The sequence below is a fragment of the Schistocerca gregaria genome, chromosome 11, assembly GCF_023897955.1.
Source record: "Schistocerca gregaria isolate iqSchGreg1 chromosome 11, iqSchGreg1.2, whole genome shotgun sequence".
Lineage (NCBI taxonomy): Eukaryota > Metazoa > Arthropoda > Insecta > Orthoptera > Acrididae > Schistocerca > Schistocerca gregaria.
Window position 1 is genome coordinate 100,939,689 of NC_064930.1, and position 19,484 is coordinate 100,959,172.

General features: G+C 42.7%; 1 protein-coding gene across 3 annotated transcripts in view; it reads right to left on the reverse strand.

Moving 5' to 3' along the window:
* The window catches only part of LOC126295383 (26S proteasome non-ATPase regulatory subunit 10-like), an 82,306-nt gene that overhangs the window by 41,778 nt on the left and 21,044 nt on the right, over window positions 1–19,484 (reverse strand). The window contains exon 2 of one of the 3 annotated variants that reach the window (XM_049987865.1): window positions 14,471–14,581. The exons of the other annotated variants lie outside the window; for them this stretch is intronic. The gene's annotated coding sequence lies outside the window, so the exon portion shown is untranslated. The remainder of the gene's footprint in view (window positions 1–14,470; window positions 14,582–19,484) is intronic. 3 annotated transcript variants of the gene reach the window in all.

Consider the following 19,484-nt stretch of genomic DNA (forward strand, 5'->3'; position numbering starts at 1 on the left):
GAGGTCTCCACAGTACATCGATGTTGTCGCCAGTGATCGGCGGAAGGTGCACGTGCCCGCAACCGTCTCCATGAAGCTGGGCTACAGTCCCGCAACCCGTTAGGCCGTCTTCCGCTCACGCCCCAACATCGTGCAACCCGCCTCCAGTGGTGTCGCGATGAGAGTCGTTTCTGCCTTGGTGCCAATGATGGTCGTATGCGTGTTTGGTGCCGTGCAGGTGAGCGCCACAATCAGGACTGCATACGACCGAGGCACACAGGGCCAACACCTGGCATCATGGTGTGGGGAGCGATCTCCTACACTGGCCGTACACCTCTGGTGGTCGTCGAGGGAACACTGGATAGTGCACGGTACATCCAAACCGTCATCGAACCCATCGTTCTACCATTCCTAGACCGGCAAGGGAACTTGCTGTTCCAACAGAACAATGCACGTCCGCATGTATCTCGTGCCACCCAACGTGCTCTAGAAGGTGTAAGTCAACTACCCTGGCCAGCAAGATCTCCGGATCTATCGCCCATTGAGCATGTTTGGGACTGGATGAAGCGTCGTCTCACGCGATCTGCACGTCCAGCACGAACGCTGGCCCAACTTAGGCGCCAGGTGGAAATGGCATGACAAGCCGTTCCACAGGACTACATCCAGCATCTCTACGATCGTCTCCATGGGAGAATAGCAGCCTGCATTGCTGCGAAAGGTGGATATACACTGTACTAGTGCCGACATTGTGCATGCTCTGTTGCCTGTGTCTGTGTGCCTGTGGTTCTGTCAGTGTGATCATGTGATGTATCTGACCCCAGGAATGTGTCAATAAAGTTTCCCCTTCCTGTGACAATGAATTCATGGTGTTCTTATTTGAATTTCCAGGAGTGTATGTTCCGAAACTTTTTGAGAGCATAGAGACAAGCAGACGTCTCTCGGCACACTGCGACTGTATTCTCCGCTCAGTTGGGATGCTCATCCAAAGTTACACCCAAGTTCAGTCACCAACTTTCTCTTCGGAATGCGAAAATATTTCGTTGACCCCCAACCTACATAGGTAGGAATGATCATCAAAATAAAATAAGAGAAATCAGGGCTCGAACAGAAAGGTTTAGGTGTTTGTTTTTCCCGCGCCCTGTTCGGGAGTGGAATGGTAGAGAGATAGTATGATTGTGGTTCGATGAACCCTATTCCAAGCACTTAAATGTGAATTGCGGAGTAATCATGTAGATGTAGATGTATAAAAATCTTATGCCATACGGTAAATGGGGAAATAAATGAAACGCTTTGTTACAACATAACCATGGTTTTTATTTACGGTAAGCTACTTAAAACATTGATAGTAGAGGTTTCACTTGTCAGCTGGAATTGGTTTGTATCTTCCTTCTCTTTTTTCTTTGAAGCACCTTGTGTAGCTTTTTCTACCATGACTCGCTTCCTGAACTTCTCAGTGAAGTGACCAACAGTACTCCCCCACGATGTTGGTGTTCCAGCGGCCTTGGTAGCAATTTTTCCATCACAAGTTTTTGATGAATCGATAAACAACCTCCAGCCTTCCTTTTTGTATTCAATGCCAAACTCATTCATCAAAATGTCTGAGCAGTACACTAAATAAACTTCTTGTTAAAAAAAACCTTGCAAAATTGCTGCTCTCTACTCTATACATGTATATGCTGGTTCCAACTGCCAGTAAGTTCTTTTCTTTTCATCTAGAGCCAAGCAATTCAGCTTTTTCTTTCGTTAAGCCCAGATCCCTAATCAAATCGTTAAGCTCGGTCTGAGTAAACAATATGGGTACTAGACTTTCTGTATTACAACGGATTACATCATCATCTGATTCATGTAAATCAGGTTGTACATCAGAAAATACTATTGTTGGAATAGAATTTAAATCATCTGGTGGTTCAGGAACTGGTCGGATGGCGCACGTAAGATTAGGGCAGTTTTCGAATTATGACCAGTAATATCAACACTGCAAAAGTAGCAATCATCGGAATGATTTCTTGGCTCCATCCATATCATAGGAACAGCAAATCTAAAGGATTTTTTCTCCTTATTGGGCCATTTTCACAGACCTTCAACACACACATAACATACCTTACGCAGCGCCCAAGATTTATCCTGATCACCAAGTTTAGATCAAAACTATGATAGATAAAACTTTTTCTCAAAGTCTGTAATGTTTCTTTGGTGTTTTTTAATCACAAATTCGTCACAAAATGGTTCAAATGGCTCTGAGCACTATGGGACTTAACTTCTGAGGTCATCAGTCCCCTAGAACTTAGAACTACTTAAACCTAACTAATCTAAGGACATCACCTGGTCGAGGCAGGATTTGAACCTGCGACCGTAGCAGTCGTGCGGTTCCGGACTGCAGCGCCTAGAACCGCTCGGCCCCTCCGGTCGGCAATTCGCCACAGATGAAACAAAAACTGTCAGCAGAGTTTTTACAACCACGATCAGACATTGTACTGAGCACACGTACAGGAAATGCAGAAGTGAGGTTAGGCTGACAGTAAACAAAACACCATCTGTTAACACAAAAATAAAATCAACCATACCTGCCAGCAAATGTTTTTCAGCAGTGCTACCAACGTCATCTACATTACACCTCCTTTTTATTTTAACTACATAAAAGCTGTTAAATTCTTTAAAAAATCGTTTAATTTAATAAATTTAACTGTAAAATGCGAAGAATTTCCCACGCTAAAAAGAAAAAAAAAAAAACAAGAATATGATACATTCAGCAAAAAAGTTTTTCTATCGTTGGCCAGTGTAATTTGTCAAACCACTTTTAGTAATACATTCTGTTGAAATAATTCCTGTCTTAACGGTGCCACTAGTTGATAAGAAATAGTTACCTTTTCTTTATTGGTCGTAATTATAAGGTTAATGGGAATCTGAACTTACAAGAGTATGGATCCAAGAATCAGTTCCTTACTGACTTATGCCGGGAAGAGCATACGTCGTACAATGCAAAGTGTCGCTGATTCGTTGGTTGGTTGATCTGGGGGGGGGGGGGGGGGGAGAGGAGGGGAGAGGGGACCAAACAGCGAGGTCATCGGTCCATAAGTGTCGCTGACATGTCGCAATTACTTTAGAGGCTGAAGTCAAGGTCATTTTCTATATCCAGTTTAGATTACATGTGTTCGATGATGCAGCATCCGACTGTCGTTTATTCAAGGGAAAATGTATTTGTTTGAGATTTATTCTGTCGTTTCCTGTGGAGTATGTAAGTGTCGTTTGCAAATATCTAGTGACTTTTACTGGTAGATGTGCAGTTAGAGGCCAAGTACAGACCAGTTCTATAGGTCCCAATATTTGGTGTTTAGTGGACGAGTGCGATGCTGCTGAACTGGGTATGCACTCGCGAGGGAATTGCCTAGCCCTACATGTAGAAACCTGCCCCATAAGTTTTAGATGGGAAGAAATGCTGAAAGAAACTCAGTGTCAAAATTGTAGCTGCTAAGACGAACTGCAAGTATTTTTTTAAAAATGCCGATATTTGTCAAATTTATAGCTCGCTAGGTCGCCCTTGTCGTAGCTGCTGCACACACCACATGTTTGAAAGGAAACATATCACCACGAAAGGCTTTTCAAGAAATACTATTACTGAGACATAACGTGTAAACATAGCTTTAGCCGTCTTACACAAAAGTAAATTTTGAAAGTGCTCTCGTATTATAGGATACTTGTTCTGATTCATGACCATCATCTCCTTCATTCGCTGAGGCTTCACACACTGTCACATGGTACTTGTCCATCTAGTTGTCAATATCCCATGTCCTGCATGTGCAATGAAAGTTTCATGTTTTTTGGTTATGTGGACAGTCTCTGACTTACACACACACACACACACACACACACACACACACACACACACACACACACACACACATCAGTGGACATCATTCAGCTTCCAGGCATTAGGTTCCACATCTCCTTATAGCCAACTGACGTTATCGGTATGTTTTATAGAATCCTAATTGAAGATACTGTACAGAAATGCGTTTTACCCGTTGACTTCTATACGCCTTTTTGTTGTTTCTTTTATTAATATTGAGCCTCCATACCCCAGGAGCTACAGCATTAGATACCAGGTAAATACACTGTCTGACAAATGAAGTAAGCACACAGAAGGAGAGGAGGAATTGAAATGAATTTCATAGGTTGGGACGATATGTGAAGTTATTTTGGTGAGTAAAACTCGAATCAGATTTACAAACAACTCGTTAGTATGAGCCAACCTACCTCAATGATGATACAACCGCCCTGGCGGGGATAAATGCACTGATTCTCTTAGGAAGGGTGTCCTCTCCCGAGGGAAGTTTGTCCACAAGATCGTAACTGGTCTCTAATATCCTGGATAATGGCACTGGAACAGAGTTGGCGTGTTTGCTGATCCTGCATATGTGCTATCCCGGACAGACCTGAGGATCTTGTTGGGCAAGGTATTAGCTCAACATAATATAAACTGTTCATTAGGGATACATGCTGTATGCAGAAAAGCTTTGTCCTGTTGAACATGACAGTATGATGCTTTATCACAGGAAACTTGAGGATGTAGGGTGTCCATTGCATGCCATTGCGCCTTCATCGTTCCTTCAACTACTACCAGGACCTGAAGTGGTATGGGATAGCTGCCCATCCCATGACGCCTGGAGAAACACCATGCCTATAAAATACATTAGAAGAATGGAACCTACCTCCATGTCGCCCCCACGCTTGCCAACAATTATCACCTTGCACAGTGCAGAACCGCAATGCATTCGTGGTCACAGTGTGAAGTCATTCATCAGCAGTCCATAGTTCCTGGTCACGGCACCACTCCAAACACAGTCATATGCGTTGTGGTTTTCATGGGAGTTTACACACAGGGTAGTTCCCTAGTATGGCTGCTGCTAGCATCTGCCCAATGGTTCAGTATGGCACAGAACCTTGCTGGACTTTATACCTTGTTCTCTGACTGCAGGCCCAGATGCAAATAGGTTATGATGTGGTCAGTGCAGAATGCAGCGATCCCCCCCATCTTCTGGCAGCACGGACAAATTACTCAGCTGATTCCCCGAGAAGGCAAAGATTCAGACACGAAAACTGGCAGTGCTTTAGTAGTAAAAAAAACCTGTCCTCGCCTCTGCAGTAGCGCATAATCGAGATTTCAATCCGAACAGGACGCGATGGCACACGCCTTTACCAAACTCCGCTGCGGCTGACACTTTGAAAGTACGTCAACATCAGACACGCCCGTGATATCTAGGAGGGGGGTTTTGTATTGAGAGTGAAGAGCCGCCACATACGGAGCCGGCACTGGAGGACGAGGCTCACCAAAGAGGAAATGAGCCCCTATATAGCCACTCGCATCTGGAGGCAGCAGAGGCGAATCTGCCATTTTGTGGCACTTCGCTTCCAGCTAAGTACATTCCTCCAGCAGTCCACTTAATTTTACACCTTACAAAACTTCGATGACAACCAAGCGAAATATTACCTGGCTCTGCACTCCCACCTGCTGTGAGCAGGACAGCTGTATGTTCAAGGTAAGACTCACTAGTTACTTAGACATCGATAAACTATCGATTAATCGATTGCATCTGCACTGCGTCACTATCGGTAGTATGTTTCAACTATCGATATCCCTACTGTTTATAATGTAATTCTTTTTTTTTTTTTTTTTTTTTTTTAACTGGCGCCTGAAAAATTGTCGGTTTCTATTAACTCCGGGGCGTTTGGAGCGCAGGTATTTAATCAAAAATAAATATTGTGGCACCTTATACAGTCTAAGTTGTTTAAATACTAAGTTGTTAATAGATGGTCGCTGTGGGGGAGGGGTCGTGGAAGAGGGAACTTTCTTGTTTGTGTTCCAGTGACGACAACTCACGTTCGTGCGCATCTCGTACCGATCAGATGCCTATGGTGAAAAGTACACACACGTAAATAACACGAATTCGTGAATGTGCATCATACCGATTTTCATCTCCAAATGTGTGAGCTTGCTCACTTGTAGCAAAGAATACAAATGTAAATACGGCAGTTGTAATACAGCGCACATTAACAACCCTACCACAGCAAAGGTCGAAATTTAATAATGATTGTGGTGTTGCTTACGCTGCTAAATACTGCATTTTCGGGCAACAACAAAGTTATTATGTGGCAGGTGGCATTAGAGCACAGTTAATAAAGTCATTTCACGTAATAATGAATAAACTAGGCAGCACTCATCTTTTCGTGTTTCCCGCGCTGGTCTCGTTGTAAAATCATGGCTCAATCGTCGAAAATCTAGGTGTTTACGATTCCAAGCTGGCATGCAAAGAGCCCTAGGTTTTATTCTGCTATATTCCAAAAGTTTTGTAGATGCGTTTCGCAAAGCATTCTTGAACATCGAACCTTTCAATGTTAGCACAATGGTGATGTAAAAAAGTAATCAGCACTCCGAATTCAAGTTAAACTTCTTTTTTATTGCGATTGTTGCAATATCACATAACACACAAAACATCACTTCACAATACGAAACATACTCGAAAACATATTCCTCACTGTTAAAGTTCACACTTTATAAGGTGACTACAATATGCGTCTTTCCAACATGACGTCCAAGACTTGACTTTCTCAAGGACCGACTCCCTAACTCACTAATAATCGCTTATGCGCCCAAAAACCAGAGCTACAAGTACGTCAAAGATCACAGTGACAAAAGAAACAATACATATAAGAATAATATCATTGCAACGCAAACATATCGACGCATCAAAGTACATCTACATTAATGAAATCAAATCTGAATGTTGTCTGAGAAACATGTTAACTATTTTACAGAAACACAGTAGAATATTGCTGGTATCGAGAGGTTGACTTGAGCTGCCGTAAAGGTTACGTAATTCAAGTACCATTGCAGCACCTAGCAGAGGAAAAAAATGACATTTTAAAGATTTGTTGAGCGTTTCTGATCGTACTGCACAACGCATTTTGAAATAAATACAATTATTGTCATTGTTAATTAAACACAGCTGCTAATGTCCTCTTCTGTTTCTGTTCCTGAGTCCTCATTGCGCTCACAAGTGTTTTCAGTTGTACACGTCAATGTGTAAAGTGATTCGAAAACACAAAACTCTGACGTACTTCTAATGCTGCTGCGTCCCTTCTGCCTTTTCAGAAGCACAAATTTCATTCGCATGTTGGCTGCCCATCTTGTGGTCGTTTAGCGGTGCTTGTTCCTTCTAGGGCTCACCAGCTGCCGCAAAACTGAATATAATAAAAGCACAATCCGTCGAGTGTCAATTTTTTTTATTTCCAAGGTGGCTGGACATTAGATATACAGCTGTATTTATTTGCTATCTGCTTTCACAGCATTATAATGCATATTCATAACAAATTCGCCGGGCGCGGTGGTCTCGCGGTTAAGGCGCTCCGTCCGGAACCGCGTGACTGCTACGGTCGCAGGTTCGAATCCTGCCTCGGGCATGGATGTGTGTGATGTCCTTAGGTTACTTAGGTTTAATTAGTTCTACGTTCTAGTGGACTGATGACCTCAATAGTTAAGTCGCATAGTGCTCAGAGCCATTTGAACCATAACAAATTCGGACGAAATGTGAAGGTCTCAGAGAACGTGACACAGAAGTAATCTCTTCTTGCCAAGACTTGACTGTGAATGTCCAGGAATGTCTTTGCACAACTTCAAATCCTGTAGATATTTCTCAACCCTTTGTGCGTCACATTTCGACAAAAAATTTGGGGAATTCTTTTTTATTGTGATGAATATTTACCGTATATGTTGCACATATCACATATCCATTGTCAAAGTTCTTTTGAAGCTAATGGTTAATAAATAAAATACTGATTCCAAATGGCATCATTAGACATTACATAATACACTACTGGCCATTAAAATTTCTACACCACAAAGATGATGTGCTACAGACGCGAAATTTAACCGACGGGAAGAAGATGCTGTGATATGGAAATAATTAGCTTTTCAGAGCATTCATACAAGGCTGGTACCAGTGGCGACACCTACAACCTGCTGACATCAGGAAAGTTTCCAACCGATTTCTCACACACAAACAGCAGTTGAACGGCGTTGCCTGGTGAAACGATGTTGTGATGCCTCGTGTAAGGAGGAGAAATGCGTACCATCACGTTCCGACTTCGATTAAAGGTCGGATTGTAGCCTATCGCGATTGCGGTTTATCGTATCGCGACATTGCTGCTCGTGTTGGTCGAGATCCAATGACTGTTAGCGGAATATGGAATCGGTGGGTTCAGGAGGGTAATACGGAACGCCGTGCTGGATCCCAACGGCCTCGTATCACTAGCAGTCGAGATGACAGGCATCTTATCAGCATGGCTGTATCTGACCGTGCAGCCACGTCTCGATCACTGAGTCAACAGATGGGGACGTTTTCAAGACAACAACCATCTGCACGAACAGTTCGGCGACGTTTGCAGCAGCACGGACTATCAGCTCGGAGACCGTGGCTGCGGTTACCGTTGGCGCTGCATCACAGACAGGAGCGCCAGCGATGGTGTACTCGACGACGAACAGGGGTGCACGAATGGCAAAACGTCATTTTTTCGGATGAATCCAGGTTCTGTTTACAGCATCATGATGGTCGCATCCGTGTTTGGTGACATCGCGGTGAACTCGCGTTGGAAATGTGTATTCGTCATCGCCATACTGGCGTATCACCCGGCTTGGTGGTATGGGGTGCCACTGGTTACACGTCTCAGTCGCCTCCTGTTCGCCTTGACGGCACTTTGAACAGTGGACGTTACATTTCAGATGTGTTACGACTCGTGGCTCTATCCTTCATTCGATCCCTACGAAACCCTACATTTCAGCAGGATAATGTACGACCGGATGTTGCAGGTCCTGTACGGGCCTTTCTGGATACAGAAAATGTTCGACTGCTGCCCTCGCCAGCACCTTCTCCAGATCTCTCACCAACTGAAAACGTTTGGTCAATGGTGGCCGAGCAACTGGCTCTTCCACACAAGCTTCATTCAGATCTTCAGAGCTTCATTCAGCTTATCCATCAAATCTTGCTAGAATATAACATCCCTGATAAGACAGTGGTAGCGGTTACAGACAACGCTGCAGTCACGAAAAAGCTTAAGGATTCGAGATTCACCCTGTTTTGACTATCGCATCAACACTGTTTCTAAGCAGAACATTTTCCAAAATGTTATTCAACACAAACGCTACTGTGACTTTCTTTCATAACTCTACACTACCCAGTGAAAAACTGAGCAATGTTAAAAAAACAGCAAAAAAAAAAAATTAACCGAGACTGATACAAGAGATGCCGACTCGATGGAACAGCTCATGCCATGTGCTCAAAACAATTTTGGAATTAGGAAGTGAGTCTGAGATTGCCATCAATTAAAGTTCAAATCCAAGGCCTACCCTCACTGCAGAAAATTACTTAGGCCGGTATTACACTTGAAAGGTCACTGTTGGATTCCTTTCATGTTAATTTCTTAAATCTGTTGTCATTTACGGCATAAATTCCTCTTCTAAATTTATTGTGGCGCTTCTGACTATCTGCGAGGAGACTGAGTAGTGCAACGTGTTACTTTTACACATAAACAAGAACGATCTGTCACACTAGTACACTTTAAAGCACAGTTTATATCTAATTCATATATGTAATTCATGTCACACAGTCTCATACCGAACCTACATCCGGTTTCTTTTATATATTGTATATGATGATCCTGTCATCCCCCTTCCCTTCTGTGTGAGAGGATGAATGAGCAAATATATTTCTAGAATGAGATTTTCACTCTGCAGCGGAGTGTGCGCTGATATGAAACTTCCTGGCAGATTAAAACTGTGTGCCCGACCGAGACTCGAACTCGGGACCTTTGCCTTTCGCGGGCAAGTGCTCTACCAACTGAGCTACCGAAGCACGACTCACGTGCGGTACTCACAGCTTTACTTCTGCCAGTACCCGTCTCCTACCTTCCAAACTTTACAGAAGCTCTTCTGCAAAACCTTGCAGAACTAGCACTCCTGAAACAAAGGATACTGCGGAGACATGGCTTAGCCACAGCCTGGAGGACGTTTCCAGAATGAGATTTTCACTCTGCAGCGGAGTGTGCGCTGATATGAAACTTCCTGGCAGATTAAAACTGTGTGCCCGACCGAGACTCGAACTCGGGACCTTTGCGTTTCGCGGGCAAGTGATCTACCAACTGAGCTACCGAAGCACGACTCACGTGCGGTACTCACAGCTTTACTTCTGCCAGTATCCGTCTCCTACCTTCCAAACTTTACAGAAGCTCTTCTGCGAACCTTGCAGAACTAGCACTCCTGAAAGAAAGGATACTGCGGAGACATGGCTTAGCCACAGCCTGGGCGACGTTTCCAGAATGAGATTTTCACTCTGCAGCGGAGTGTGCGCTGATATGAAACTTTCTAGTTGCATGCTTGAGGGTAGCAACAAACCTGTCTGCTAGAGAACAGTAGGACCAACGTCGGAACAGGTAGCTACGCTTTCTAAAAGCAAAGAGGTTTCTATCCTTAGTATGGTTCTGTCCGTCCCTTGTCATGTTGGTACAGGAAGCTGCCTCTCTGGTCACTTCCGTTTGTATCTGTGAAGCACGCTCGGTAGGAGCGCAGGTCAGTCTGTCCGCGGCGAGCGTCTGAAGTGGTAAGATCTCCGGCTAAGCGCGTGTCTGCTAAGTCCGCACGACAATGGATTTCTTAAGTTCAGCCTAACTGAAAATTTAATCAACTTTATTTCAGGTTTAGCTCTAAAATATCTAATGTTATCTTAAATTGTAACGCAGTGTATTTCGAGTATGAACTTCAGAATATTTTACAGTAGTTGCCTTGTCACTACTTTGTGAGTAAAGTGGAACCACGTGTTGATCAGTAACTCTAAGATCATCAATCTGAAATGCGAATGTGCGTGAGATTATAACGTCTCGCCTTAACAATATTTTTCAATATAGCAACTTTTCTTTATGTTCAACCCACGTGGGGTGAACTTTGTGAGACCAATACCACGTGCTTATACAATTGTTTCAACCATCAGGTTAATAGTAAGACGATAGTAACCAGTTCGAGGTTTTTGTTTTGTAAATTGCTTTTCGATCTAATTTAGTTTAATTATCAAGATTATTGTGGAGTACACTCTTTGTGTAAACCAAGTTGACCACGTGAAGCATGTGGTGTAATCATCAAAGTAACCCTCAGCTATTCTTTTCGGAAAGATTTCACAGAGAGTTACTATGAATTTGGTATACTAGTGTGTGGTAATTACATGACGGACAGGATAGAGCTACGAATGTAACTTCTTTAGGTGAAAATTGAATCGGTTGGTTGTGGTTAACTTCCTCTTGCATATGTTTCAATGTTCTTCATGTGTTATTTTATGAATGCAGTGTTGTATGTAGTCTCCCAATCTTGGCCCCACATTTAATGTGTTCCGTAAGATTACAAACTCACATTTTCACAATCCTAAATAAGGCACCAGCTTAGTTATGACTCAAGTTTAATATGCTGAAATTTCAATGATCAATGTTAAAATAAATTTCCAAATATAAACTGATTTATTTCTTTTTATTTAAATTCTCTTTTTTATATGTGTATCACCGTTTTTCGTATGACTTAAAAGATTATAATTAATGTTAGTCTGGTTGGAAATTTGGTAAGCTATACTGCATACCTGGTGAAACAGTTGCACAGTAATGCAACGTTAACTTCCTCAGATAGCTCACAGCTTTTAACCCGCTTTTACTGTCTATCAGCACTGCTTTCACATAACAAAATAAAGCAACAACATTACACACTATCAAATGGCTTTGTCAAAGATTGGATCAAAGATGTGTTCAAATATTCCGTCAAATATATTTGACAGAGATCTTTGACGTAGTGCTAGAAGGGGTATTACACTGTCATCATATTTTTCGTCAGAGTTCAAGATGGCTGACAACAACAACTTGTTATTAACCGCAGCAGTTCCATGTATCTCAATTGCACTGTGTGCATGTGCGGAAGAGAAGCGGGAGAAAAAAAGCAAACATAGCTGGGCGGAGCCGTGGGTTTTACAACGACACGATAAAATCATTCAACAAAACTTGTTACGTGGCCTTATAGTGGAGGATGTCAAGTCGTACATCAATTACTTACGAATGGATGAGCATGCATTTCAGTATGTGCTCAGGAACTGTTTCCTCACATCACAAACCACAATACTCACTTCAGAACTGCTACATCTGCAGAAGACAGGCTCACTGTAACACTCCGATTCCTTGCTACAGGAGAGGGTTAGGTTAGGTTAGGTTAGGTAAAGTCAGGTCTCCAATCTTCGTAATCTATTTTTGTATACAGCGTGCCGCACGTTGTAAAGCTCCTCATCGGCTTCATACATCTCTCTTAATTTTTTAGTTGTTGGCACACACCAATTGCATTTACCCGCAATGTTTATAAAACACTACAGACGACAGAATGCAGCGATGCTAGCGCTCCATGTGGTAACATGTCACATTGCAGTGAACAGAAGACAGGCTACTTCTTTGATCAAATCTACAGCAAGGCCCTAGATTTGATCAAATATTGGACGACATTTGACAAAGTTCCCTATTACGCCATCAAATATCTTTGACAAAGATATTTGACAAAGAAATTTGATAGTGTAATATCGGCCTTAGCTGTGCAAGGGATTTTAGATCTTCATGAACCTTTTGAAGTGTCAACGACAACACTCTCAGGGGAGTCATACATCACTGCTTCCATAGTTATACCTCTTACACAATGTATTGCTGCGAAGTTTCCAGGCTCGTAAAGGACCTTAACAACTAATAAAAACCAAGTGTTCTGGATTCCTTGATTAAATCAAGCAATGAAAGAGTGAAACGATTTAACACGTTGACTGTTAATATGTTTGTGACATTATTAGACCCTAGGTTTTAAAAAACGTGTTTCAGGACATTTTAAGAGGCAGAGAACGCTGCACAAGTATGTTAGGAAGAGTATACTGCTGTCATCGCATCAACTATACGAGTAATACCTGAAACAACATCCATGAGCAGTGTTATTACGTCTACTGCTAGGTCTAACAGTTTGAAATCGGATGATCCACATTTTTTGCCCAAGTAACAATAGCGTAACGTCGATGTCGTTACACCAGTCGGTGATTCCATAATTGACCTACAGCAGTATTTTGAAAAACTTGTAACAGACAAGCATGCTTCTGTATGAGAATACTGTAAAAAAAAAAAATCTAATAGTATGTTGCGTGGCATGGCCAGCAAATTTTTGTTGTACCAGCGTCTTCAGTTCCAGCAGAGAGGGTTTTCTCCAAGGCGAGACAAATAATTTCTGAAAAACGCAACAGACTAAAGGAGAAGAATTTAAACACCTTACATGCATCCTTTAATACTGTATTTTAAACAACAGACTAAAAGACGAGAATTTGAACACCGTAGTTTTTACAAAACAATATGTGCATATCTTGTAGAGTTGTATTTTAAGCAATAAAAATTGTTAAAAAGTTATTTTTCATTTGAAATACCTGCCCAAAATAATCGATAGTTAATCATTACACTGAAAGCTTTTTAAATTACTATCGACAATATCGGATGTTTCAACTACCGATGTTTCAGTAACACTGAAGACAACCATCTCATCTCACAATGATTAAAATTCTTCTGGGGATTATGCCGCGTCATTGCTAGAAACTAACAATAATAAACTAAAACGGACGATTCGGCCGAATTGCAATGTGTGCGTGCCCTGAGGAAGGTCATTGCAATTCGGTCGAAACGTCGGTTTTAGTTTATTATTGTTGTTAGTTTTTAGCAACAACTCGACATAATACCCAGAAGAATTTTAATCACTATGACACCGGCAGCGGAAGCCTATGTTCTTATATCTTATTTCGTTGTTGTTGTTATCTTCAGTCCCGAGACTGGTTTGATGCAGCTCTCCATGCTACTCTGTCCTGTGCAAGCTTCTTCATCTCCCAGTACCTACTGCAACCTACATCCTTCTGAATCTGCTTAGTGTATTCATCTCTTGGACTCCCTCTACGATTTTTACCCTCCACACTGCCCTCCAATACTAAATTGGTGATCCCTTGATGCCTCAGAACATGTCCTACCAACCGATCCCTTCTTCTGGTCAAGTTGTGCCACAAACTTCTCTTCTCCCCAATCCTATTCAATACTTCCTCATTAGTACTGCGATCTACCCATCTAATCTTCAGCATTCTTCTGTAGCACCACATTTCGAAAGCTTCTATTCTCTTCTGGTGTAAACTATTTATCGTCCATGATTCACTTCCATGCATGGCTACACTCTATACAAATACTTTCAGAAACGACTTCCTGACACTTAAGTCTATACTCGATGTTAACAAATTTCTCTTCTTCAGAAACGCTTCCCTAATATTTGCTGTATTGAAAGCCACTCAATGGGGTATATTTCACATTTGCAAGAACGATCTCACTGAAGTAATTAAGTCCATCGAAACACTTAGAAACTAACCTCTCGTCTGACGAAAACGGTCTAAAGACGCAGTGGCAATTTCTCCAGATCTGTTGACAGTGATATTTTGAGTTACCAATTTACTGAGTGACTGAAATGTAGTTCGGGTACCTGTGAACATAACAATATGTTAGAATTCATTTTCTAAACACGAACTATTACGCTACTGTATGGCTACTTACATATTAATTACACTATTAATATTTTCTCAGTTGTTTCTTTAATACATAATTAAAGCCAACGGAAGAACAAACGTAAAACTTACTTGCCAATGACAGATTTGTTGAGATGCAATTTTCTGTGTGGGCGCATGTAATTTTTTCATACGGTGGTAAGTCGCAGAAATCGCAGAAGTAGCAGAAATCGCAGAAGTAGCAGAAGTCACAGAAATCGCAGAAGTAGCAGAAATCGCAGAAATAGCAGTGGCGGAGGGATACGCGACCTACGTTCCTTAACTGCGACTCTTAACTGCGACAAATCACAGTTAAGAATAGCAGATACTGAATAGTAGCATTCACAGAAATCACTTATATTGGAAAATCGCAGTTTAGCCCATCACTACCTCTGGCCTCCAAACTGCCGCTAATCCAGGGCTTAACAACTGGCCGGTTTTGAGCGTCTGCTCAAGCACGTGCTCGCCAGCCGGTGCAAGGTCGCTGAGAAGGGAGGGAGGGGTAGGGAGGGGAAATGCGCGCGTACGTTTGAATAGGGCCGCAGCTGTATCGATTTCGCGCCGACTGTGTAACGATTAAAGTACTGCGGTCAGCTCTAACAGTCATTTCGCTGGTTAAGAATCGTGTCAAGTCGCCGTTGTATAACCCCAGCCGTGCTTTCGCAGTTCAACCCCCCATTGGGAGGAATTTGTATCTGTTTACAGAAAAAGATGGTGTTGCGAAATGTTTGGTATGTCACAAAACCCTGAATTCTTTTAGGGAATTTAATTTGCAGCGACATTATATGTCGTACCACGCGAAAGACCAAGGAAGTGGAAAATGTGATGGACCAGATCGTGCACAGGAAGTTATTAAACGTAAAAGGAAGCTATCCGAAGAGGATCTGGACGACGAAGAAAAATCAACTGAGGCAGCAGCTCTCGGAGTGAGTTACAAAATTGCTTTGCTTTTAGCAAAATCCCCGCGCCCCTTCGCTGATGTCGATTTAACAAAAGAATGACTGTGGCATCTGCAGCGGAGCATTTGTGTCCATCTCAAAATGGTTCAAATAGCTCTGAGCACTATGCGACTTAACTTGTAAGGTCATCAGTCGCCTAGAACTTAGAACTAATTAAACCTAACTAACCTAAGGACATCACATACATCCATTTCCGAGGCAGGATTCGGACCTGCAACCGTAGCGGTCGCTCGGTTCCAGACTGTAGCGCCTAGAACCGCACGGCCACTCCAGCCAGCGTGTCCATCTCAAGTTGAACAGTTTCGGATTGTGCCATTATCTAACATGACCATTATGCGTCGCATACAGGACATGGCAGACGACGTCCAGAGCCAGCTTGTAAATATCTGTAAAGATTTTGTGGCGTATTCTCTAGCTCTGGACCAAAGTGTTGATAGCACTGGAACAGCGCAGATTGCCATATTTATTAGAGGTGTTAAGAGAGATCTTCAGGTGAGGGAGGAGCTCCTCAATGTAGTAGCCATGAGGAACACTACAACCGGAGGTGATATTTTAAGTAGTGTTGAAGAAAGTGTTGAAAATATAGGATTATCGTGGAATTCTTTAGTTTCAGTGTCTACAGACGGTGCACCAGCGACGACAGGGAAAAAAATCAGGTTTCGTTGCGCTGTTGAAGGAGAAAACGCAAAAACTGACAGTGCCGAATGAAATAAGGGGTGTTCACTGTGTGATCCTCCAGGTAAACCTATGTGCAAAGAGTATCACTCCAAAAAATGTGATGAGTGTTGTTGTTCGTACAACCAGTTATATAAGGAAGTATGGGCTACAAAACAGGCAATTTAAAAGCTTTCTTGAGGATGTAGAAAGCTAGTATGGCAGCCTACCTTATTACAGCAAGGTCCGCTGGCTTAGTCGTGGCGAATTATTAAAACGATTTTTTTGCCTATTAGATGAGATAAATATGTTCGTGGAAATAAATAACATGTGTGTTCCTGAACTGAAACAGCCTTCATGGAAATGTGATCTCGCGTTCTTAGCAGATTTAACTAGCCATCTGAATGCTTTGAACATTTCACTATAAGGCAAAGATCTGCTAATTACTCATTTCATAGATCGAATACGAGCTTTTAAAATGAAATTGACACTTTGGGCGAGTCAGCTGCAAACAGTAAATCTAGTTCACTTTCCTAAATTATCATCCATGCAATATGTTCACAAAGACGGTGAACGTTATTCGCATAGTTTAGTTGCCGTTAAGGAAGAATTTGATCAACGCTTTCAAGATCTGACAGCACTAGACAGTGATTTTGATCTGTTCTCCTCTCCATATTCAGCGAATATTGAACAGACTCGTCCTGAGCTGCAACTAGAAATTATTAACCTGCAGTATGACAGAGAATACAGAGACAAATTTCAGAACAAGAAAAATATTTTGGAACTCTACAGATAGGATAGATTTCCTCGTTTGCACAAACTGGCGGCTACAATAATATCAGTGTTCGGTTCCACGTATGTTGGTGAACAGCTGTTCTCTGCAATGAAATGTAACGAGAAGCGCCTGAGAAACGCATTGTCTCATCGAAATTTAAAGTGCACGCTGCGCCCACAGTGCACAAGAACAATTACTCCGAATATAGAGGCAATTGTAAAGGGCGAAAAGTACAAGATAACCGAGAATCCCGCACTTCAGTGACACCTTTTATTGTGTAACAGTTCACAAAGTAATACGAATGTAGAGGCATGCACTAAGCTAATAAAATTATGTGGCACGTGTACACTCTCCTTTATTTGTTTCATTTGTCGCAGTAATAATTGGTGAGCGACATCCCTGCAGGTGGCCGCAGATTCACATTGACTGGCGGCAGCTGTTGTGTGCCCCACGTGGCTCTCCCCACTCTCCGCTCTGGTCCGGTGGTAGGGGTAGCGCCTTGCTTCTCACAGCTTGCTTGTATGTTGTTAAGCCCTGCACTAATTAATCCGTGCGCTGCGAAGCGCGACAACAATATCTAAGATTCCAGAGCTTGTGTACGCGCGCTGTAGCTAACGTTTAAATCCTAAGAGAGTATTGCCAACTCTCAAATGAACAGCTCACCCAATCGCGAGACAACGGACAAATGGGTAAGGTGTCACGGCACATAGCAGCAACAGCAGACGAAATGAAGGTGTCACACGATGTGGTAACAATGTTGTCTAAAGTTAACTACAGTTTAAACCACAAAGGCTGTAAACATGTCAGCATTGGTATGATTTCTCATCGAGAGTTCTATCTGGTGGTCGTCCTTGAAAACCCTTAATTTTGCAACGTCAAACTGATGTTATCCACTGATGAATGGTATTAACTATCCATTACGTCAATACATGTTCCTATACTGTTCCACGGCAATGTTCATTCGCCGTCTGTAATTCTGGGGGATCGCACATTCACAGTACGAGACTTCGCTGGTACAGTTAAAATATTTTACGTCAGTGAGTGTGTACGTCTCCAGGAACAGACATATAAGAATCTAATGTACACAAGCCATAGCATAAAGTATGCTGTAGACTGTCGACTAAGGTGGCAATCGTATGTCTCCACTGGGATAAGATCTTTTGGAGTCTACTCCCGGAACACTGCTCACTTTTATGAATTACACTCGAAATACACGCAACAAAAAAAGTTTTGCATCACCCCAGTTCCCAGAACCCCTGAAGATAGACGTTGACTGTGGATATTGTATCACAGACACAGTCCCTTTGACTGTTCAGAGATGTCACTAAACCCGCCCAAAGGTGTAAACAAGCGTGCATGAGCAGCGCCTGTTGAAGACGTCGGGGGTCCGACAGCCGATCAGTTACAGTCATTCCACCAGGAAGGAGGTACACGGCTCGTGTTGTCTGTAGTTCAACCGTGCCTAGACGGTCAGTACCGCGATTCGATCGCATCCGCATTGTTTCTGCGCGAAGCGAAATGTAGTGTGAGGAGGGCTATGCGAGAGGCGTTCAATGAATTCGAAAGTAAAGTTCTATGTACTGACTTGGCAGAAAATCCTAAGAAATTTTGGTCTTATGTCAAAGCGGTAGGTGGATCAAAACAAAACGTCCAGTCACTCTGTGACCAAAATGGTACTGAAACAGAGGATGACAGACTAAAGGCCGAAATACTAAATGTCTTCTTCCAAAGCTCTTTCACAGAGGAAGACTGCACTGTAGTTCCTTCTCTAGATTGTCGCACAGATGACAAAATGGTAGATATCGAAATAGACGACAGAGGGATAGAGAAACAGTTAAAATCGCTCAAAAGAGGAAAGGCCGCTGGACCTGATGGGATACCAGTTCGATTTTACACAGAGTACGCGAAGGAACTTGCCCACCTTCTTGCAGCGGTGTACCGTAGGTCTCTAGAAGAGCGTAGCGTTCCATAGGATGTGAAAAGGGCACAGGTCATCCCCGTTTTCAAGAAGGGACGTCGAACAGATGTGCAGACCTATAGACCTATAACTCTAACGTCGATCAGTTGTAGAATTTTGGAACACGTATTATGTCCGAGTATAATGACTTTTCTGGAGACTAGAAATCTACTCTGTAGGAATCAGCATGGGTTTCGAAAAGGACGGTCGTGTAAAGCCCAGCTCGCGCTGTTCGTCCGCGAGGGCCATAGACACGGGTTCACAGGTAGAGGCCGTGTTTCTTGACTTCGATACAGTTCCCCACAGTCGTTTAATGAACAAAGTAAGAGCATATGGACTATCAGACCAATTGTGTGATTAGATTGAGGAGTTCCTAGATAACAGAACGCAGCGTGTCATGCTCAATGGAGAGAAGTCTTCCGAAGTAAGAGTGATTTCAGGTGTGCCGCCGGGGAGTGTCATAGGACCGTTGCTATTCACAATATACATAAATGACC